Source organism: Periplaneta americana, chromosome 12, assembly GCF_040183065.1.
Source record: "Periplaneta americana isolate PAMFEO1 chromosome 12, P.americana_PAMFEO1_priV1, whole genome shotgun sequence".
Classification (NCBI taxonomy): domain Eukaryota; kingdom Metazoa; phylum Arthropoda; class Insecta; order Blattodea; family Blattidae; genus Periplaneta; species Periplaneta americana.
The window spans coordinates 50,201,436-50,225,433 of record NC_091128.1 but is presented as its reverse complement, the minus strand read 5'-3'; the positions used below and the strand labels follow the sequence as shown (position 1 = coordinate 50,225,433).

At 37.1% G+C, this 23,998-nt stretch overlaps 1 long non-coding RNA gene across 1 annotated transcript in view; it reads left to right on the top strand.

Annotated features, from left to right (window-relative positions):
* The first annotated feature begins 9,250 nt into the window (after window positions 1–9,250).
* The window catches only part of LOC138710399 (uncharacterized), a 39,978-nt gene continuing 25,230 nt past the window's right edge, over window positions 9,251–23,998 (top strand). The window contains exon 1 of the long non-coding RNA XR_011335220.1: window positions 9,251–9,456. This is a non-coding gene — a long non-coding RNA (uncharacterized lncRNA). The remainder of the gene's footprint in view (window positions 9,457–23,998) is intronic.

Below are 23,998 nucleotides of genomic sequence, written 5' to 3'. Positions count from 1 at the left end.
GAGGAAGAACAAATTATAAGATAAATGAAAATTAAGCAAATGTGTGTGACAGATATTCTCAGTGCACTTTTCAAGATAAATTAATATTATTGCTTTCTATTAAATGTATTTGTATTTTATTTAATAATACACAAAAGTGGAAAGTGCAACATATTTACTTTGATAAATGTGTTAAGTGTATACAACAATTTATTTAATACATGATTAATTTGTATCCATTGTTAGAGGACTGTATTGTTGGACAGCAAATTAATAACAGACAATGCACATTTTTATATGTTATGTTTACTTTTTGAGAATAGATGTTAATTGTTGTGTAATTACGTATTGAAAATTAAAATTCGTTTTTCTCAAAACTAAGAAAATAGTACTTACAACATGTGTGCACTAAGCCATCAATATCTTAATGTCGTTTACCATCTTGTATTTTCTTCTGCCCCGAACTCTTCTCCCGTTCACCATTCTTTCCAGTACATCCTTCAGAAGGCAGTTTCTTCTCAACCAATTCCTTTTCCTCTTTCTGCTCAGTTTCAGCATCATTCGTTCTTCATCTACTCTTTCTTTCCAACACAGCTTCTTTTCTTATTGTGACTGTACATTACACATGCTCCATCCTTCTCCAGACTCACATTTCAAATGCTTCTAGTCGCTTCTCTTCACTTCGTCGTAATGTCCATGTTTTTGTCCTATACAATGCTACAATCCACACAAAGCACTCCTCATTCTTATTTCTTTCTCCAGAGATCCGCAGAAGATCTCTTTTTCTATTAAAAACTTCCTTTGCTATTGCTGTACTCCTTTTGAGTTATACTGCACCCCAAGTATTTGAAGCTGTCAACTTGCTGTACTGCCTCATTTAGAATTCGGAAGTTTACCTTCTTTACTTTTCTTCCTATGGCCATGGTCTTCGTCTTGTTGGCATTTATCTTTATTCCATACTGCCGTCGGCCTCGATAGCGCAGTTGGTATAGCGCTGGCCTTCTGTACTCGAGGTTAAGGGTTCGATCCCGGCCCAATCTGTTCTTAAATGCGACAGGATCATGTCAGTAGATTTACTGGCATGTAAAAGAACTCCTGCAGGACAAAATTGCGGCACACCGACTAGCTGATGTAACCTCGGCAGTTGCGAGCGTCCTTAAATAAACCGTAACATAAAATTTTCCATACTGCCGACAGCCATCATTTAGCTCTAGTAGAATATATATATTAATGTACCGAAGTACATATGATATTTCCATGCAGATATTCTGCGTCATCACATGATGAAAGAGTGATGGAGCGGAGAAAAATTCTCTCCGGCGCCGGGATTTGAACCCGGGTTTTCAGCTCTACGTGCTGATGCTTTATCCACTAAGCCACGCCGGATACAATCCCGACGCCGTTTAGAATCGTCTCAGATTAAGCTCCATCTCTTGGGTTCCCTCTGGTGGCCGCCCTCTGCACTACGTCATAGATGTCTATGAACGCAGGACCGAAGTCCATACATGTGTTGAGGTGCACTCAGATGAGTGACTGTTTGGCCGGGATCCGACGGTATGGGCGCCGTCTTAAATCACAAAGTGATTTATTACGCATATCATATATATATTGATGTACCGAAGTACATATGATATTTCCATGCAGATATTCTGCGTCATCACATGATGAAAGGGTGATGGAGCGGAGAAAAATTCTCTCCGGCGCCGGGATTTGAACCCGGGTTTTCAGCTCTACGTGCTGATGCTTTATCCACTAAGCCACGCCGGATACAATCCCGACGCCGTTTAGAATCGTCTCAGATTAAGCTCCATCTCTTGGGTTCCCTCTAGTGGCCGCCCTCTGCACTACGTCATAGATGTCTACCAGAGGGAACCCAAGAGATGGAGCTTAATTTGAGACGATTCTAAACGGCATCGGGATTGTATCCGGCGTGGCTTAGTGGATAAAGCATCAGCACGTAGAGCTGAAAACCCGGGTTCAAATCCCGGCGCCGGAGAGAATTTTTCTCCGCTCCATCACTCTTTCATCTAGTAGAATATCCCTTAGTACCATCTTCTCTTCTGCTAGCAACGCCATATCATCAGCAAATCTTATACACATCATTCTTCAGCCTGCTACTATCACTCCTCACATGTTCTGAAAACAATTCTTCACTAAATCCTCCAATTAGATGTAGAACAGTGTAGATGATAAAGGCCATCCTTGTCGTACTGTTGTCCCTGTTTCACTTTTTCTGTTGTCTCTTCTCCTACCCTGTGAATTGCTGTGTATAGGTTTGATTAAAGTAATTGTCTTTTCAGTTTCTTAGTTTCGAAAGACTGAGGCTGTAACACGTTAGGTTTTACATCACATATTCATTTTGTATGAGGTCTCGCCCACCTCATTGAATACTACAGTCTACTATGAAGTAGCCAATATGTATTATTACTATTTAATACGAGAAAAATTTGTACCGGCACAGGGAATCGAACCCAGGACCTCTCAGCTCTGTGCGCTGAGCGCTCTTTCCAACTGAGCAATCATTTAAATATGCGCTCCTGCATATACTTGTATAATGCGCTGGTATTTGTAAAGCAATTATGGATAAGCGGAAAGAGAAACTCGGTAAATGCAAGTAGTACATAAGAGACAAAATAACGAGAAAAAGCTTTGGTAAAATTAATATTAAAGGAGAAAAATTCGCTACGGCGCCGGGGATCGAACCTGGGTCCTTGTTCTATGTACCAAGCGCTCTCATCATTGATCTGTGCTAAAATTCAATCCACAGCACCGGATCAAACCCCCCTCCTCCAGTGTTTTTCCCTTTGTGTTCTGACTCCAAGTTGGGCATGTATGTTTACTTTTTTTATGTCAAATGCCTTTATACAAGGAGTGCACTCAATTGAGTGACTTGGTGGTCGAGATTCCACAGTAATATGCACAGTAATCTACACAGAAATATGCACTGTTGCTAGAGGAATCTACATAAAGATTATTATTTTTTGGTCCTACAGAATACATCTGTTATGGTAACAACTAATATTAGAGGAGAAAAATTGAACTTTGGCATGGCTCAATGGTGAGAACGCTTGGTACGTAGAACCAAGGACTCGGGTTCGATCCCCAGTGCCAGAGCGAATTTTTCTCCTGTAATATTAATTGTTACCATAACAGATGTATTCTGTACGACCAAAAAATAATCATCTTTACGTATATTCTACTAGCAACAGTGCATATTTCTGTACAGATTACTGTGCATATTACTGTTGAATCCCGGCCACCAAGTCACTCAACTGAGTGCGCTCCTTGTATAATGGCAGTTGACTTAATAAAAAAAATGTCAACATACATGCCCAACTTGGAGTCAAGGGAAAAACACTGGAGGAGGGGGGTTCGATCCGGTGCTGTGGATTGTACTTTGGCATAGCTCAATGGTGAGAGCACTTGGTATGTGGAACCAAGAACTCGGGTTCAATCCCCGGTGCCGGAGCGAATTTTTCTCCTCTAATATTGTTACCATAACAGATATATTCTGTATATATATGTAACACTGTGTAACAAAAAAACCTTTTGGTTTGTTTAAGTAAATTTTATGCATTTATTGTATAAATTAGATCACAAATAAGATAAATTGGGTACTCCTACCTTCTTGTAATCGTTTCTCTGTTCCTAGTGGTCAATTATGAAAGTTAATAGTTTACGTAATATTTGCTTAGCACGTCTTCTGTATTATTTTTGTAATATTCAACTTATATTTATAGAGTTAATCTAATTTACTGCTTCACAAACAAGGTTGATTAATGAAGGTGTCTCCCAGTGATTTTAAGCATGATCCAGACTGGTTTTGTTACGTGTGCGAGTCTTCCAACCTCCGGAGTGGTGAAGAACAGAATCAAGTATGCCAACAACTTCCACTCAGCCTACAAGTCATTTTGCGGCGTACCTATGGGTGATCAAGACAAAAAATGGGCACCACATGTTGTGTGTAGGAGCTGTAGATTCATTCTCGAGGAGAGAGCAGCAGAATGAAGTTTGGTATACCTCTCATCTGGTATGAAACAGCAGATCACCAGAATATCTGCTATTTCTGTGTTGTTGACTTATCTCATCACAGAAGAGGTACGAAAACAATGTGTTCGAATATCCGGACCTACCATCATCACTCAGGCCTATTGCACACAACGAGGAGCTTCTGGTTTCTCCTCCTCCAGGACGGCAGTAGTCTGACTTTTCCAATAGTGAATCGTGTCAGCGAGGAAGACTTCTCAGAGGATGCAGAGGCTACGCCTCACTTTCCCACTCAAAAGGAGTTAAACAATTTAATCAGGGACTTAGGATTAATAAAATCCTGTGCAGAACTTTTAACATCAAGATTAAAAGTAGTGGAACATTTTGGACTGGAGCTGCAAGGTATCCGGACAAGAGGAAGTGTCACCAAACGTTCTCGCAATACTTCACTCTCGCTGACAAACTGTGTTATTGCCACAATGTGGGGGACCTGTTAAAGAAATGGGGTTTCCGTATGATCCAAAGGTCTGGCAGCTCTTCATTCACAGTTCCTGCTAGAGCCTGAAAGCTGTCCTCCTCCAAAATGGCAACAAGTGTCCCTCAATTCCAATTGCTCATTCAGCCCATCTTAAAGAAGATTACTCCAATGTCCAGCAGCTTCTGCAGATAGTTAACTACGCAGAACAACAGTGGAATGTAATTAGTGAATTAAAAATTATTGCGTCTTTGATGGGACAACAAGGTGGATGCACAAAATATCCCTGTTTTCTCTGCCTATAGGCTAGAAGGGATATAGCCAGGCATTTTCACACCAATGAATGGCAATTGAAGATGGAGTTTGTGGATGGTAAGAAAAACAGGTGGGAACTCTCTGTGAAGGAAAACAAGATTCTGATGCCTCCGCTCCACATTAAGGTTGGCCTCATCAAGCAATTTGTAAAAGCACTAGATACAAATTCAGATATCTTCAAGTATCTGTCTTCCCCAAACTCTCAGAGGTGAAGGTCAAGGGAGGAATTTTTGTGGGTACCCTGGTGAAGAAATTACTTCACGATGATAAATTCCTTGTGAAACTTTTACCTATACAAAGGGGAACCTGGAAAAGCTTCCGTGATATAGTGAAAGGTTTCCTGGGTAATCGTAGAGTGGACAATTACAGGGAGGTGGTGCAATGTCTTCTGAAGAATTACAATGCAATGGGTTGCAGAAAGTCACTCCGGTTACATGTCCTCCAGTCGCATCCAGATGTTTTCAAGTCACACATGGATGAATACTCAGAGGAATAGGGCGAAAGATTCCATCAAGACCTACAACTGTTAGAAAAGAGATAGACTACCAAGTATAGTATAGTGAGTGGATGCTTGGCTACTACATCTGGGGATTGATCAGATTCTGATGTAAGCTACAAGAGAAAAAGTAGGAAAAAAAATACATTTTTAGACACTGTGAATATCTTTCCATGATGTGTAAGTGTTTTATCCTACAAAAGGGAGAGTAGGAAAAAGAATACATCTTTAGACACTCTGTGTATGCGTTTTTATGACGTGTAAGTGTTTTAATGTACTTTCATAACTTCTGCACATTTGCTCAGCCCCTGTATATGTTTTCTCCTTAATATAGAAAAAAACTATTATTGTAAACTCACTTATATTGTACAAAAGGAAGATATTTTCTTGAAATTAAGAAAATCGATGCCATATCTCTAAAAACAATTTCACACATGAGAAATTGATGTTTTTTTGTGTTTTACAACATACTGAATTAGAAACAGCAAAAAAATTAACTTAAAATCATTGTTACACACTGTAATCTTTACGTAGATTTGGTAAAATTGGTAGATCTAATCAATGATTCTACAACCCAAAGAAGAAAAATTTACCTCTGCGCAATGCAAAATTTTACTGATAGATTTTTACAAAGTAGCAAAAATTAATTTGGTACTGAATTCCGGATAAAATTATTCAGGTAAACAACAGAGTGGAGTTTTGTCACTTCCCACACCATTGTACTACATCATGCATATACTGTTGGCTAGTGATAACAGTGATGGATGACGTATGTGTTAGAAATTAGTTCCCAGTTTCTTATGAGATGTTCGTGATTGCTGATTTAGGTCCCTATCCTGAGTAAGATTAATCCAATCTCAATCATCATATCCCATCTCCCTCAAATCCATTTTAATATTATCCTCCCATCTATGTCTCGGCCTCCCCAAAGATTTTTTTCCTTCTGGCCTCCCAACTAACATTCTATATGCACTTTTGGATTTGCCCATACGTGCTACATGCCTTGCCCATCTCAAACATCTGGATTTAATGTTCCTAATTATGTCAGGTGAAGAATACAATGCGTGCAGTTCTGCATTGTGTAACTTTGTACATTCTCCTGTAACTTCATCCCTTTTAGCCCAAAATATTTTCCTAAGAACCTTATTCACAAACATCTTTAATCTCTGTTCCTCTCTCAAAGTGGGAGTCCAAGTTTCACAACTAGTAATATAACTGTTTTATGAATTCTGACTTTCAGATTTTTTGACAGCAGACTAAATGACAAAAGCTTCTCAACCGAATAATAAGAGGCATTTCCCATATTTATTTTGTGTTTAATTTCCTCCTGAGTGTCATTTATATTTGTCACTGTTGCTCCAAGATATTTGAATCTTTCCACCTCTTCGAAGGATTAATCTCCAATTTTTAAATTTTTCATTTCGTACAATATTCTGGTCACGAACATAATCATATACTTTGTATACAATTTTCATGCAATTATCAAATGTCTGTTAACTCCACATCATTCTTATGTGGAAAAATCGGACTATTCATCAACAAGATACCGGTACAGTACCAGTATTATAAAAACATATTATCATACAGTGGGACATATGGTAGTTTACAAGTTAAATGTAAATTAAATGTTTTTTATTTCACAAATTATAAATAAAGACTAGGCTACTGTGAAATTTCAAGAACAAACAGCCTGTAACCTTACTACTCGTACTTAATATAGGTCTAAAGAATAACACTTTATAGTTAAAGCTATTGTAGAACTGAACAATATTGTAACATTGTGTTTATTCTACTGTAATATAAAAGTTCAACGAAAGTATAAAAAGTGGATGCTAGTAAACCACTTAGCATGCCATGAAGCTATGAAATAGTTTCTGCCTAATTTAAAATTCATGCAAGGGACCATCTCTGACATGTAGGAATTTAATAAATAATGTGATATAGGAAGTTAAGCTATCTAAGTAATTGATGGTACAATGTTAATAAACCTTAGTTTAAGACATAAACGTTTAATCATCATCATGATGCCCTGGACCTCACATGTTAGACCCTAGTGGATTCATTAAGGTCTCATGCCAGCATTTTGTGGTTTTCCCAAATTTCTCCTTCGTCTTGGTACTGTGGGCCTACATAGGCAAAAATTTGTCTAGCCATCTAGTGTTATCCATCTTTTCGACATGTTCTTTCCATTGGTCTATTGAACAAAATGAATTATTATTATTATTATTATTATTATTATTATTATTATTATTATTATTATTATTATTATTATTATTATTATTATTATTATTATTATTATATTTGGAGTTATTGAAAAGTATGTTTTCCTTTCATTTAATGTGTAATTAATATATTTTCTGAATAAAAAATCTTGTATGTTTTGAGTGCTTTCTTAATGAACAAAATTGTGTAATATTCTTTATTTCTGCTCCTTGTGTCCTTACTGCTTATACAAGAAGACGATGAGCTGTAGCTTATAAAAAGCAGGTCTGTTTCGAAGACAAATGATAAACCAAATAAATGGTTCACTAGTAATGGACTTAAACTAAATACGGATAAAACCAATAGGCTACAATTCCGTTTCAAACCCAGTGAAAAACTAATAGCAATAAAATATTAAAATTGTATTTCGACACTCGCATCCAAAATTCCGCAGAACTCTCGGGTAGGCCATATTGTTAGTATTTTGACTGGAAGGACATGAAAGAACATACTGTACTTGAACACTCACATACAATAATAGGGTAATTATTATTATTATTATTATTATTATTATTATTATTATTATTATTATTATTATTATTGTGGTGCCACAGCCCTGGAAGGGCCCAGACAGACCAGCTGGCTGTTGGCCTCACATTCACATTCGATAATTTTATTATACACTACCAGTACTGTAATGTCCACATGTGGAGTAACGGTTAGCGCGTCTGGCCGTAAACCAGGTGGCTCGGGTTCGATTCCCGGTTGGTGCAAGTTATCTTGTTGAGGGTTTTCCCTTAACCAATATGAGCAAATGCTGGGTAGCTTTCAGTGTTGGACCTTGGATTCCTTTCACTGGCATTATCACATTCATCTTATTCAGACGCTAAATAACCTAAGATGTTGATAAAGCGTCGTAAATAAAAATAACCTATGTAAGGATATAGGTACGTGAACGACCACAAAAATTATCAAAAAATGCAGGCTCTAAATTTCTGAAATTTTGTAAGAAAATGAACTCACAATTGGATAAAAATTACAGGGTACCACAACAAGACTTATTAGAACTTAAATATCTGATAAAAGTGTAAAAAAAAAAAAAAAAAAAGGTTACTAATAATATTTTTCAAACCAGTTTTATCAAAGTATGAAAAAAAAAAAAAAAAATCTGCAGTTACATTTTGTAATTATAACATTGTAATGGGCTCTCTGACATCTTTAATATTTTTCCTGCATGTAATAAACACTTATTTATGAAAAGTAGACTACTCTCAGACATGTAGAGTTGTTTATTTTAATAAGTTAAATTTTTCTATTTTCAAATAAATGGACATTATTGTAGTCTCCTTTTGTATAAATGCATGTTAAATCATTGTACAACATTTCAGAATTCTGCCCCTAATGGTTGTGGAATTATGAAATAATATGTGTGAAAATGTTCAAATTTTGAAAAATTTAATTTAAAGGAAAAAGTGAATTCTAAGAAATATTATTCTGTGCTCGTTGTACAGTACAATGTGATACATGCGGTACAGTTTTTTTTTGTGATATGTATTTTTTTATTTTTGGTTGGCAGGGTTGCCAATTTAGCAGTTTTCCAGCTAGATCTAGCGTTTTTGATTGTTAGTTTAGCGGGTAAAATTTATAAAAACTTATATTATTCTTATCTCGGACGTCCTTATGGGGATTTAGCGAACGTTTTAACACACAGCGGTAAAATAAACATTTTGCATTGCTAATATAGTAATTTAGCAGTTTGTGCATTATATTTTAGCGGGTTTTTAAGAATCGAGTTGGCGACACTGCTTGTTGGATAAATACAGTGTAATGTATATTGGTATTGAGTAATTGCGAAGTATTGTTGGTTTGTGAGATTTAAATATGATTAGAATACAGGCACAACCTGATAGGATGGATCCCGCAGAAGAGAAAAAGAAAGCTAGGGAAAATGTAATGGCAAATGTAGCAACATTTGTGTTATTAGTTGCTCTAATAAGATCAGGTAAGGTCTAGTTTCATTGCTCTAAAGGCGATGTTAACCTATCTTGACGATGGAACCAGTGGAATTGAGAAAAGATGAGAGTGATAGCGTGGTAGGAAGCCGATCATAGCAGCTATAATTTATTAGTTACTGGTTTGGCAAAAATTACCAAATTAGAAATGCTGATAATATTTCAATATTGAGAGCAAAATTATCAGCCATAGAAAAGGGACTAAAGTCCTTTAAAATTACGGACAAGAGAGACGTGTTTATATTGGGGGAAAATTTCAGTATACAGATTCCTCACTGATACTTAATTATATCTTAAAATACTAAAAAGAGCAGCTTTGCCTGCGTTTGTCAAATGCGCATCTTCATGCTTACGAAAAGGCACTTTTCAGTGCCAATAATTTATTTTTATGTGCCCAAGGTTGGAATTTTGAAGTATTTTTTTTTTATTTTTATTAGGTTATTTTACGACGCTGTATCAACACCTAAGTTATTTAGCGTCTGAATGAAATTAAGGTGATAATGCCGGTGAAATGAGTCTGGGGTCCAGCACCTAAAGTTACCCAGCATTTGCTCGTATTGAGTTGAGGGAAAACTTCGCAAAAAACCTCAACCAGGTAACTCGACCCGACCGGGAGTCGAACCCGGGCCACCTGGTTTCGCGGCCAGACGCGCTGACAGTTACTGCACAGGTATGGACGAATTTTGAAGTAGCCTAAGATGGAAAGAAGGAATCCGTGTTCTGAAAGTTATCCGAAAAATTGTGTGCAGGCACCAATTTCGCACCGAAATAAGGGTGGAACGTTTGCTGTGAAATTACGACGAAGTAAAGAGAAGCGAATAGAAGCACTTCAAATGTCGATATGAAGGAGAATGGAATGTGTGAAATGGACAGATAATAAGAAATGAAGCTGTGTTGGAAAGAGTGGGCGAAGAAGGAATGTTACTGAAACTGATCAGGAAGAGAAAAACGGATGGTGGGGTCACTAACAGAAGAAAGTGCCTACTGAAGGATGCACTAGAAGGGATGGTAAACGGGAGAAGAATTCGGGACAGAAGAATATATCAGATGATAGACGACGTTAAGATATATGGATCATATGAGGAGACAAAGAGGAAGGCAGAAAATAGGAAAGATTGGAGGAAGCTGGGTTTGCAGTGAAAGATCTCCCTTGGGCAAAACACTGAATGAATGAATGAATGAATATGTGCTGTGGCTGGCGAAGAGGTTGGTGCAGGAGGGATCGCTCCATTGAGGGGGAAGGGATAGGTGACAGCTGCAGCACATTTCATTTTCGTACATTTCTTTACTGATCACAGAGAAAAGGCGAGTTTTCACAAGGTCGAATCAATTACAGGTTAGGTTAGGTTAGGTTAGGTTAAGTTAGACTTTTGGTATGCCTTACATATATTGACGAGTGTCTAAGATTGCCACTATCTTACCCAAACCCCTCTTTTCCATGCTATACTATATAGTGTCTTTTTAGTGAGGGGGTCCTTGTTATCCACCTAGATACTCCTAAAACTTCTGACATATTTGGAAATGCACTTAAATGTCAAGAATATTAGTTAAGAAAAATAATGAAAGCTCTTATACAACGTATTTACATACATATTTCAGACTTTATGCATATAAATCCGGGTTCAAGTACTTATTGATTTATGAGATGAAATTAGACTGGTTCCTGTTTATAGCTAATATGGGTCGATGATCCCCTCTAAATTTATTTTATTCAGTAAGTTCAACTCAACTTTCGTAACTTACTACGTGACAAACACAGCTAGTCTCATATTACTTTTTAGCGTTATGCATTCTAATTTTCATGTTGTTTCCTTTGCCTCAAACGTTTTTCAAAAGACTATATTTTTAAATAGATTTATAGGTGTTTGACCTTTTTGTTTCAATGTTATTTTTAATTAGGCTGACATTTAAACAGCTGTGTAGGTGTTGGTTCTTCTCTAGACCAGAGAGGAAAAGCTTTTACTTCAGTGACTATTTTCATTGACTTGAAGTATCCAATTCTGAATCTTAATAATGTAGACTTCTATTTTTGTTCGAGATTGCATTTATTGATTTGCTATCTGTTGCATTGTATTAAGCAATTGTAAAATCTTAGAATATATGCAATATAAATTTCGAAAAATTATGCTCCTATATGTTCTTACTTTTGAATGGAGTAAAAAGATAACAGTTTTTTAAACCTCAATGCAGCCACAATTTTTTTTAAATTTGTTGTTGTTGTTTTCTAATGCCAAGCGTTTGACAATAAATTCATTTGACCTCTTGCACTTCAATATTTTTCAAAGATATTATCATGATCAGCCACTGAAGCACAGATTTTGAGGTGTTCCGAATCCATTTCTTGGTTTGAGTTGCACAATGGGCAGTTAGGGGACTGATATATTCAAATTCTATGCAGGTGTTTGGTCAAACAGTCATGGCCTGTTGCCAATCTAAATCCAGATAGACGATTTTCGTGGTAAATCGGGAATTAGCTGTGGATTTTATGATGCAGAGAGTTCCATTTTTTTTTTCCTTGAGATTGTATTATCAAGTATGTAGTTTTAATAAATCTCTTCACAGAGTAATACATAGATTTACTAACAAGTCTGTAAGTAGCAGTGCTGCCCTTCTTTGCTAAAGCATCCGCATTCTCGTTTCCCAGGATTCCACAATGGGATGGTACCCATTGGGATACAATTCTTTTATTGAGTGATAGGCTATTAATTGAGAGAGCATTTTAGTTATTTCTGCTGTTAGAGATGAAGGTGTGTATTTAGAGACTATTGATAGAATAGCTGCTTTGGAGTCTGACAATATAACTGCATTCTTAAATTTATTGATGTGGCATAGAAGATTCCTGAGACTTTCACTTATTGCAATGATTTCTCCATCAAAACTTGTTGTTCCATATCCAAGAGATCTATAAACTGAGAAGAGACAGCACATGACACCTGCACCGGCACCTTGTTCTCTGGAGATCAAGGATCCGTTGGTGTATAAATGAAGCCAGTTTTGTGGAGGGTACCTAATATTAATTGTCTCTAAAGACAATTGTTTCATTATTTCAGTGTTTACTTCTGATTTCAGTATTTCTTGTGTTTAATTTAGATTATACTCTATATTTAATAGAGTTAAAGGGTTTGGTTTAATTTGTAAGTTTTATTTTAAATTCGGGATATTGATTTTCTGTTTTAATTCTTGAACCATGGATATGAAACTTTTTTGAGTTTTTGATCTACAGAGAGGACTGTATGAATGCCAATTGTTTCCTGGTAATCTGATAAGTTTTCATATTGAATCAGTGCTTTTTCTTCTATTGTCATTTTGATGCTGTTAATATTAGTGAGAAATCTCATAGAATATATTGGAGTTATTTTGATTCCACCAGTAACGAGCCTGAGAGCTTGGTTTTGAACATATTCTATTTCGTTTATGGAAGGTGAAGTAATTAAAATTTCTCCGCAGTATGTCAGCACTGGCTGTATAAACATTTTGTATGTAGTGTTCAAAGTATTTCTAGAGCATCCACATTTCTTTCCTGCTAGTCTTTTTAGAAGGGAGAATCTTTGACGAGCTTTTTCAGAAATGTAATTTCAAATGTTTGCTCCATGTTAACTTACTATCGAAAATAACTCCAAGATATTTGAATTCATAAGTCCTAGGAAGGTGTAGGCCATTGTATTGGATACCGGTATTGAATTCTCTTTATTTTTTACCAAGTGAAAATATTTGGTAGTTACTTTTGCTTAAATTGAGTGTCATCAAATTTGATGTATTCCATTCATGTAGTTGATTTAGAGCTTTAAGAGCAGAATTTTGAATTTTGTCTCTATGTCTGTAAGATCCGGAAGTCTACAAAACTATATCATCTGCAAATAGTGCTGTTTTCATGTTTGATTCCTCTAATAGGTAGGGTAAGTCATTTATATAAATATTGAATAAAGTTGTGCTGAGGACAGTGCCCTGAGATAGACCTCTATATGTTTGTCTGTAAGTAGAAAGCGAGTTATTGAATTTAGTGGCAATGAATCTTTGACTAAGGAATTCTGATATCCATCTGAACATATTGCTGGAGATACCTAATTTCTGGAGTTTTAGTAATAATTTATTTCTCCAAACAGAGTCATATGCTAACTGAAAGTCAATAAATATTGCCAAGGTATCTTCTTTCTTGTTAAAACTGTCTTTTATTTCTTGGCTGAGGTGTATGACTTGTTCATTAGTAGAGTGTAGTTATCGAAAGCTGGCTTGTCTTGGTGATAAAAGATTTTGGGATTCTAAATACCAAGTTAATCTGTTGGAGATCATTGACTCCATAGTTTTTGCTATCATGCTTAATAGTGCTATTGGTCGATAACTATTAACATCATGAATAGGTTTCCCTTTTTTGTGAATTGGTACAATGATTGCTTTTTTACAAGCTGCGGGAATTGAGGTGTTCCGTGATAAATTGAAAATGGATAAAAGTACAGATTTGGCTTTTTCTCCCAGATGCTTAAAAAATTCGGAATGAATGTTGTCGGGGCCAGGAGATTTCTTGGTTTTTAAATTTTGTATAGCTATAGTTAATTCTTTGGAAGTAAAATTTTGATGAAATATTTCAGGTTTTGTGATATTACTAGTAATATTGTTTTTATTATTTTTATGTAATTCTCTTTTGATAAATTTGTCGGTTTTTTTTTTATATTGGGATGTAATCTGTGAGAGTTTGAGTAGTGTTTATTAAATGCTTTTGCTATATCTCTACTATCTGTTAGCGTTTTGTTATTATGAATAATAGGTTGGCTACTATTTTCCTGTGTATTGGAGATATTCTTCAGAAATTTATATGTTTTAACGCTATTGGTTCTGTAATTAATATTTGCCTCGTGGAATGTGCTTTTTTGGAATTTTAAGAATAGATTCACAGAAATATTTGTTCAATCTATCTGAGTTTGTATTTTCCATTAGGGGTGTGTTGAGCCTGAGGTGTTCGTCTAGTTCTGTTGTAAATAGTTTCCAATCTGCTTACTTAAAATTCCATGTTGTTTTGTTATTGTAGTTTCTTTTCTTCGGTTTTGGTGGAGATGGATAGAAGCAATGATGGCTCTATGGCCAGATCCAGGGTCTTCAATTATTTTTTTCTTGGTTTCGTGATGGATATCTGATGTTACAAGTAATAAGTCTGGATTTGTGCCAGAACCAGAATAATGTATGAAAGTAGGAGGATCTTCTTTTCTGTAGACAATTTCTGCAGTTGTAGTATTTAGGAGATCCATGATCATTTTTCCAGGTTGGTTTACATTATTGTAGCCCCAAAGTTGGGAGTGAGCGTTAAAGTCACCAATTATGATAGTTTTAGGTTGTATATCAAACAAATTTAGATCAAGAGGATTAATAGGTGGGTTATAGGCACTGTAGATTTTGAAATGTTGTTGATTTTTCCATACTTCAATTCTTATTAGTTCTAATTTGTCTTGATTATCCATTTCTTTTATGATTTGAAAATTTGTAATTAATTTCTTTGATATACCTGCGAGAATTCCCTACTGATCTGTCTACCTTTGGGTAACAGTTTCGTACTAAAATCTTTAAAATCAAAATATTTTAATTGGTCAGCATTAAGGTTTGTTTCTTGAACAATGAAGATATCTACATTATTATCTGAAAGTATATTGGCTAGTTCAGTCTTCTTAGCTGATGTTATACCACCAGCATTCCATTGTAAGATGTTTAGTTGATTCTGTACCATTAAAGTAGTCCCCACCCGGAAGGGTTGCCAGATTTTAGATACACCAAGGAGGGACATACTTTCTTCTTTATATGCATCACTTACGTTTTGTTAAAAAAAAAAAAAAAAAAAAAAAAAAAAAAAAAAGGAATAAAAATTATCTGTCTGCGTGCAGTTGAAGTGACTAATATGAATTTTAATAAGAAAACGTACTGTGAAAACAATATTTATCTGGCTAACTTACAGTATTATTTTGTACTTATACATCACGTTCCTCTCGCATCTTTCTGAAGACTTGTGACAATAATATGTTATGCCAAATTATTAACATAATGACTTAACAGTAGTTCTGTCTCATAGATTTTCCAAGCTGTTTATTATTAATAATTGTAAAGCGCAAATTCCAAAAGATATCATCACATGTCACAAAATACATTAAATTTCAATGTTTATTAATTGATTAGAATGGCATAAAATGTATTGAAATTTAAATTCGTATTTATTTTGTGACAGTATATTAGTGCCCCAAGCCCACCGTTTGACATACAGTGTACATTTTAAGAGTTTATATACATATTTATCACTGAACTTTAGCATTTTCTGTACCAGGCATTTCTGATGAAAGTCTCTTTTTAAATGTTAAGAAATAATATCATATTCACCACTGAATTCGCTGTCACAAACCTTACACTTGCCGAAATATTTGTTTTTTCCAATGTGCAAATGTAGGCCTACATTGTTACGAAAATTAATTTAAATTTAATGTAACTATTTAGACCTAGAAGAAAATAGTTACTAGGTAATGAGAAAATTACACAAGTGATGTTAATTTTCTGAAGGAGGGACTTTCTGCATCCCGCCTCAAATCGAAGTGGGACTTGGGATTTTTATATGGAAATTGGGACATGTCCCGCCAAATTGGGACATCTGGCAACCCTGCCGCCCGGATATCCGATTGGGGGACTATTTTATCTCCGGATAATTTTACCTTAATGGTACTCATTTCATATTGGAGTGGTTAAATGGCAAGTTGTAGCCAATTTAAGTGAACACCTATTTTAACGTTTTGGTGGCTACTTCATTCACACACAACCCCCACAATGTCTGGAGGACCACACCTGCTGTTGGTCAACGGGTCCATTGTTGATTACCAGCTTTCCCTCCTTAAGCCACTGGAGGACGATAGTAGGTCAGCACTAGAAACAGAAAAGTAGAAAGAGGAAGAAGGAAAGTGAAGAGATTTGTACATTGCAATAAAATACGATTAAACAACTAGAATCAATTTCACTATATTACTTACGTAGGCCTATACAGTTCTATACATCGCCCACATTAAAACTGAAAATGGCAGGAAATGATTAATTAATATCATCTTCATGTTTTCCATGATGAAGCTCCTATGCATATATCCGAAAATAGATTTTTGTACACTGAGAATGTCCTCTCCACAGCAGAATAAGTCAGTGGTGCATGGAATAAATTCAGTATTTATTCTTGTGTCAACTCCTTTCCTAATTCTGCTGTTTCACTTACTTACTTACTTACAAATGGCTTTTAAGGAACCCGAAGGTTCATTGCCGCCCTCACATAAGCCCGCCATCGGTCCCTATCCCATGCAAGATTAATCCAGTCTCTATCATCATATTTCACCTCCCTCAAATTCATTTTAATATTGCAGTGTAGGCTTTCACGGCCGGAGTCTATAGATGTAGATTCATTTTCCGGGCTGAGAGGCCGTGGTCTATTAGTTGGTTTTATACCAGACGTTTCGTCTGCAACTGCGGCAGACATCTTCAGTGGAGTGGTATCCGAGGTCGCAAGACTCTTCTCGGCGTACCTGAGGCAACTGATCCTGTGTCTGGTTGTGCGGGCGTATTTATAGTGCGGCTCGCGGGCCGAGGCCTGTTGTCGCTGCGGTCCGCGCCGCTTTGTTCACTGCTCCCGTTCTGGGTTCCGTCCTTTTGTTGTAGTGGCTTCTTATCTGTTCTGTTTAGGACCGGGTACCAACACTTGTTTAGCTTTACGCCTTCTTCCTTGCGATTAAAGTTGTTGTTATGTTTATGTATTTCGATCGCTTCTCTATGTAGGCGGGGGAAGAAGTGCGTCGTCGTGCTCAAGATGTCCGTGTCCTTGAATCTTATGTTGTGATCGCCCTCTTGATAGGCATGTGCTGCCACTGCCGATTTGTCGATCTGTCCTAGGCGGCAATTCCTATTATGTTCTGTCAGTCTCGTCCTGACGCTTCGCTGTGTAGTACCGATGTAGACCTTCCCGCACGAACACGGTATCCTGTAAACTCCGGCGGACAGCAGCTTATCTCGTTTGTCCTTGGATGACCTCAGCATGTTCCGGATTTGCTTGGTCGGCAGGAAGGTCGTTTCCACATCATGACGCTTCAGCACCCTGCTGATACGGTCCGTCACATTCCTTAAGTAGGGTAGGAAGACAGTGCCCTTCTTAGTCGCTCGTTCCTGTGACCGCATCGACGGTGTTACCCTGGGGCGCATGGCTCTCTTTATCTCCGGCCTTGAGTAGCCATTGGCCATGAGTGCTGTCGATACATGGCTCAGCTCCCGTTGGATGTGTCGTGGCTCGGCTACCCGCCTGGCCCTGTTGATCAGAAACGGGCCATGATGAAAACCCTGATCAACAGGGCCAGGCGGGTAGCCGAGCCACGACACATCCAACGGGAGCTGAGCCATGTATCGACAGCACTCATGGCCAATGGCTACTCAAGGCCGGAGATAAAGAGAGCCATGCGCCCCAGGGTAACACCGTCGATGCGGTCACAGGAACGAGCGACTAAGAAGGGCACGGTCTTCCTACCCTACTTAAGGAATGTGACGGACCGTATCAGCAGGGTGCTGAAGCGTCATGATGTGGAAACGACCTTCCTGCCGACCAAGCAAATCCGGAACATGCTGAGGTCATCCAAGGACAAACGAGATAAGCTGCTGTCCGCCGGAGTTTACAGGATTCCGTGTTCGTGCGGGAAGGTCTACATCGGTACTACACAGCGAAGCGTCAGGACGAGACTGACAGAACATAATAGGAATTGCCGCCTAGGACAGATCGACAAATCGGCAGTGGCAGCACATGCCTATCAAGAGGGCGATCACAACATAAGATTCAAGGACACGGACATCTTGAGCACGACGACGCACTTCTTCCCCCGCCTACATAGAGAAGCGATCGAAATACATAAACATAACAACAACTTTAATCGCAAGGAAGAAGGCGTAAAGCTAAACAAGTGTTGGTACCCGGTCCTAAACAGAACAGATAAGAAGCCATTACAACAAAAGGACGGAACCCAGAACGGGAGCAGCGAACAAAGCGGCGCGGACCGCAGCGACAACAGGCCTCGGCCCGCGAGCCGCACTATAAATACGCCCGCACAACCAGACACAGGATCAGTTGCCTCAGGTACGCCGAGAAGAGTCTTGCGACCTCGGATACCACTCCACTGAAGATGTCTGCCGCAGTTGCAGACGAAACGTCTGGTATAAAACCAACTAATAGACCACGGCCTCTCAGCCCGGAAAATGAATCTACATTTTAATATTATCCTCCCATCTACGTCTCGGCCTTCCTAAAGGTCTTTTTCCCTCCGGTCTCCCAACTAACAGCTGTTTCACTACATAACGATTTTGCTATCTTACGAACAGAATTTTTGCAAGCACTTATTTAAATACATTTATTCCACTACAGTGGCGGCTCCTGCATATTTCTTGAGAGGAGGAAAGAAGTTAACAGCGCAAAATGACACCTTCTTGAATGAAACATACTACAAATTAGTCTACATGCATACATGTAAGACCAGGTAGTGTTAGAGTTGGCCTTCTCTTTTGTATAGCAATAATCTGTTCTTGTAAACTGAGTTTCCTAAATTGTCCAAAATATGTTTTCACTTCCATTCATTGTTGGATAATTGCACAAATTAACAGTTACAAGGAAATTCACAAACTTCTAGCATTTTTCGCGCACACTAAAGCATCACACGTGTTGGAAGAGACTAGCTACTAACACATAACCAGAACCGTTTTTCAGAAGTGGGAATGGGAAATAATCTATTAGGAAAGCGAGAACACTGCACCCACCCACGTGGTCTGTGTAGTCACATGTACATTTTACAAGTTCAGTATCACATGCTTTTGAAGAATGTCAGTTCTTGTAAAGTCATACTACCATTATTGTTCCAAGCTGCCGGTGGCCGATTAATTTTTTATATTAAAAAAAGTTTGGAGTACTTTCAATTTCAAATATATGTGTACAAAACTGACAACTTGGCTGTTGTTCTGTCTAGTAGACAATGAATGGAAGTGAATTTCAGGGGCCAAAAAGATCTGCGATACTAACGTAGAACTACTTCCTCTTTGTTTTATATAAATCTAATTTCATCTTTCAGATATCCTTGAAAGTTTCAAACCATGAATAGTAGCTTACATGAAGTGCAATGAATAATATATTTTGTTTTATAATTAAAAAAAAAGTTAATATAGTATCTTTCATAGCTTTGTGTTAAAACTGTTTTTATTGTGCCTCCTCCTAGATGTGTTAAAGGCTGGTTGAATGCAGCATCGTTAGATGGCAACGGTAGCGAGCTTGCTGCAAGGCCAGTCAGTTTCTATTTCCCGCCCATGCGCTGATTCAGAGGAGGATCTCCTCCCTCTCCGTTCATTTACCTGCTTTAAAACTCTGCTTCTGTCTCTCGCCGCTAGTGTGCTGTTATGTATGTGTGTTAACAGCAGTAAAGGAGGAAAGGATTGACTTTCCTCCATACAAACAATCTCGCATCTTTCTCACAGTTTTGTAGCAGACTTGAGTGCGCGTCGTTTAAAACTCGATCAATCGAGGTTTTCTTATAGCTGTGAACTTAAAAATTATCGAATCTTCCTCGAATTTCAAGCCATAGGCCTATATTTCATTTCGTATTTACTTTCAAAAGAAGAAAAATGTGAGGAGGACGTTCCTCCCTTCCTTCCCCCAAGAAACCGCCACTGTTCCACCAGCTTACATCAGTCGTGATGGCCCTTCACATTTCTGCATACAGTGCCATCAATTCCTGGGATACATATTCTGCTTACACTTTTTTAAACATCTGGCTACTACATATAAATGACCCTGATCACTTTTCTGTCATGTCTCTGAACTCTGTTTCCCTCCCTTCATTTTCTCCTTACTTCTTCCTTTCACAGTTGTCTATCTTATTCTTACTAACCTAACCTAACTAACAATCCCTTCTCTCAATTCCTTATTAATTGTTCCCACATTGCTTACATTAAGTTGAATTCTTCCATAGTTGTCAACGTATTTATTCACTTGAATCATTAAGGTTCACTGACCCACTTATTCCCATTAATCTAATCTGTACATTTTCAATTTTTTTTTTTTTTTAATTTAAAAGTCATATTGAGTTCAGATAAGTTTGTGAAATAATATCATATAAATTAGTTTTTATTTTCAATCAATCACTTATCATGTTAAGATGGCAGAAATGTATTCTGTTACATCAAGATTCAATATTAATATACGTCACGAATATTTTCGACTTACTTTCGACTCATCTTCAGGTGATAGTTTACTAACAAAACAAACATTTGAACATGGTGAAAAATATTTAAACACATCTATAATACACAAATAAATAGTCTAATCATGCATACATTTCTTAAAGAGGTTAAATGGCGTTCATGGCATTAAATTAACATTCAGATAGAAAGCCTTCCAGTGGATATAATTATAATTTATACAATATATTAAAAAGACAGGCAGTGTGCCTGAGCTGTAACATTAAAATCGTTTAAAATTATTATTGTGTAAAACTGAAGGCTAAGGCTTGTTCTTTATAAAGTTCAATATATTACAAGACTGTAGTGAAGTGGATGTAAAAGAAACTCTCGGTCTATTCGCCGTGGTGAGAGGCATAATATCTGAAAAAAATTAATCAAAAATATGTCTTAAAATTTTGAAGAGAAGTTAAGTGATTAAAGCCTGAAGGGGCTTTAAAAGTTAATACTTACGAAAGATGTACAGTGGAGGTTTTCAGATGATTGCGGTCTTCTCAGCTTGACGTTACATGGTAGACTGAGCTATTGAATTTTCTATGAATGGAGTACGGAAGGAAGTGACAGGCTGAACTAGTCGATAAACAATTATTCTGTAATACGGTATAGGGGGTTATGTAAATTTGGTATTTGTTCGTTAAGCAGCTGTATATTGTGATTATGGTTTTTTACTATGAAGTACTCCTCAGCAGTGCTAATAAGATGTGGATTATTCACTATTTTCAGTACATTTTCAGACGAAGTAGTTTCTACAGGTTCATTACATTTCCATTCCCACTTTATTAGGTTTATTTGCATCACTACTTACTTATTATCACTCCCTCGTTTTACTTGTATCTTATCCTTTTTCACTATTATTCCCTTGCCTTACTGCCTTTTCTGTCACCATCACTCTTTTCACTTTATCTCTTTCCTAAGTTTTGTCCCTCATGCATACTATTTTCACTTTATCACTTTCCCATGTTATGTCACTTCTGCACCAACCTCTTAAGTTATAACTTTTCTGTCCCTTACTTCTTCTCACTGACATACCTCTATTCCAGTGGTCGGCAGGTTGTGCATTTGTGACGTCGGAGCAAGGTCAGGCTAGATGAGCACCTGAAGAGGAGCACAGCAATCGCTCAGCGGCAAGCTATTACAGTTGTATAATAATAAGTGGTTCAGGGGAATTGGTTAAGTTCTAATTTTATTCATACATTTTATTGTATCTATACAGGATGACTTGTATGTAATGCCATTAATTTCAGGGGCTTTTTCTTTGAAATATTTCAACAAACAAGTTAAATACAATTTGGCTCGTTTTTACTTCCTTATCGGGATAAAAGTTATTCTATATGAAATATTTCATAGGGTTTTCGTGAAAGCCATTGGTTTAATTCCCCAATATGCTCAGTCAGTTTAAGAGAGTGGTGTATTATGAGTAATAATTGATTGAAAGAATTTTAGTTTTGTCCTTTAGATGTGCAGAAATTTGATCCGAATAAATGTAACATTGTAAATTTTCTTTTGCAGAACGAAAAGTTACATTTCTTCGGATCAAATTTATACACATTTAAAGGACAAAACTAAAATTATTTCAACCATTTGTTATCATAATACACTGCTCTCTTAAACCGACTGAGTATATTGGGAATTAATCAATGGCTTTCCCAAAATGCACTAAGAAATGTTTAATATAAAAACCATTTTTGTCTCCAAAAGAAAACAAAAGCGAGAAAAATTGTATAAAATAATCATATGCACGAAATTAGATGTAGGCCTATAGGTCGTCACTGTAGAGTTCAGTGTTGAAGCTATTCTTCGCCCTCAGAGCTCTGGATGCCGATGTTCTTAAAAGAGAGCACGATTGTTCTGAGGGATGACATCAATGATTCTTCCGATCACTGGCTTAAAGTATTTATTTCTAATTTTGTATGTTTATAGCAGTTTCGGAGCTTCGTTTATATATGCAAAAGCTTCTGTAACTGGCTATATTATGAATTTCATGTTATTGTAAGTATAGGCCTATTAAATTGATTACAAACCAAAATATTTTGTTACATTGATTTATCACAGTTGTACAGTTACAAATGTAATTGTGCTGTTCCCATACTATCTCAGAAGAATGGATCGCTCTCTGTCAGTGCATAGGCGCCATACCACCACTGTTCAGTTGAACCTTCTCTCCACGCTGTGTTCAGTAAGCAGAGATTGCCGAGCAAAGAGCAAGGTGACTCCGTAGTATGACATCACAGAGCACGGAACATGCCGGCCACTGCTGTATTCGGTGTTGCTAATGTTACTTCATCCCTTCCAGTTCTTGCAGAATCTTGACTTCTTATCTTAGTTTCTTCTTCATCTCTCGATCCCTTTTGCAATTGCTGACCCATATTTGTTCTTCCAGCTGGATTCACTGAACTCTTTTTGCTGTTCTCAGCTCTTGTACACTGTCCTGTTCACCTCTGTCTACGTGATGCCGTCATCATTATTTTAGTGCAAGTCTCTTGTTTCTTCCTCAATCGCTTGTTGACATTCTCGTCTGCTGCTGTTGCTGCGCTTTGCATTACTCTGGTCGCTGGCCTCTCTTTGTGGTTCATGTGATTTGCTGACTGGTTCATTCCATCACTTGCTATTCTTTCATGTGTGGACCTCTCCACCTTCTAATTTTCCAAATAGTTCTCTGATCGTATGTTTTACTATAATGTTCCTTATTTCCTCTTTCATTGTCCCTATCTCTGCATGGTTCAAATTATCCAAACAAAATTCCACATCAAACATCTCCCCATTTATCTTTAATTTGTCTATGTATAATCTAGCGAAATAACCATTTTTTCTTGCAGCCTTCATAGAAGGAATCAATATTCTTCTCCTGCATCTTACTTCATATTCCAAATCATGTTCCAGTCTAATATTTGAGTTTTTTAAGTACTTTCGTTAACCCAAAATTTTTCTTTTGCCATTATACTTGAGAATTTAACTAGTATAGGTCTATTTCCATTTTTCCCAATTCTGTATGCTTCTTTTATTTGTCCATCACTCACATCAATCCTGAACCAATCCCAGCACACTTTCATTACAGTTTCTATGTTTCCAATACCTGTTTCTTCTTTTCCTCGATTCCAAAAAATATTAAGGTCTCTCTTCTCTGATCTTCTTCTAGATATTTCACCTTACTTTTCATTAGGTCGTTTTCCTTCTGTAGAGTTTCCAACTTCTTGTAGATCTCTTCAATGTTTGCTTCAAGGTTTACTACTGCTTGACTATTTTCTTCAGTATTCGCCATTATTACACTGT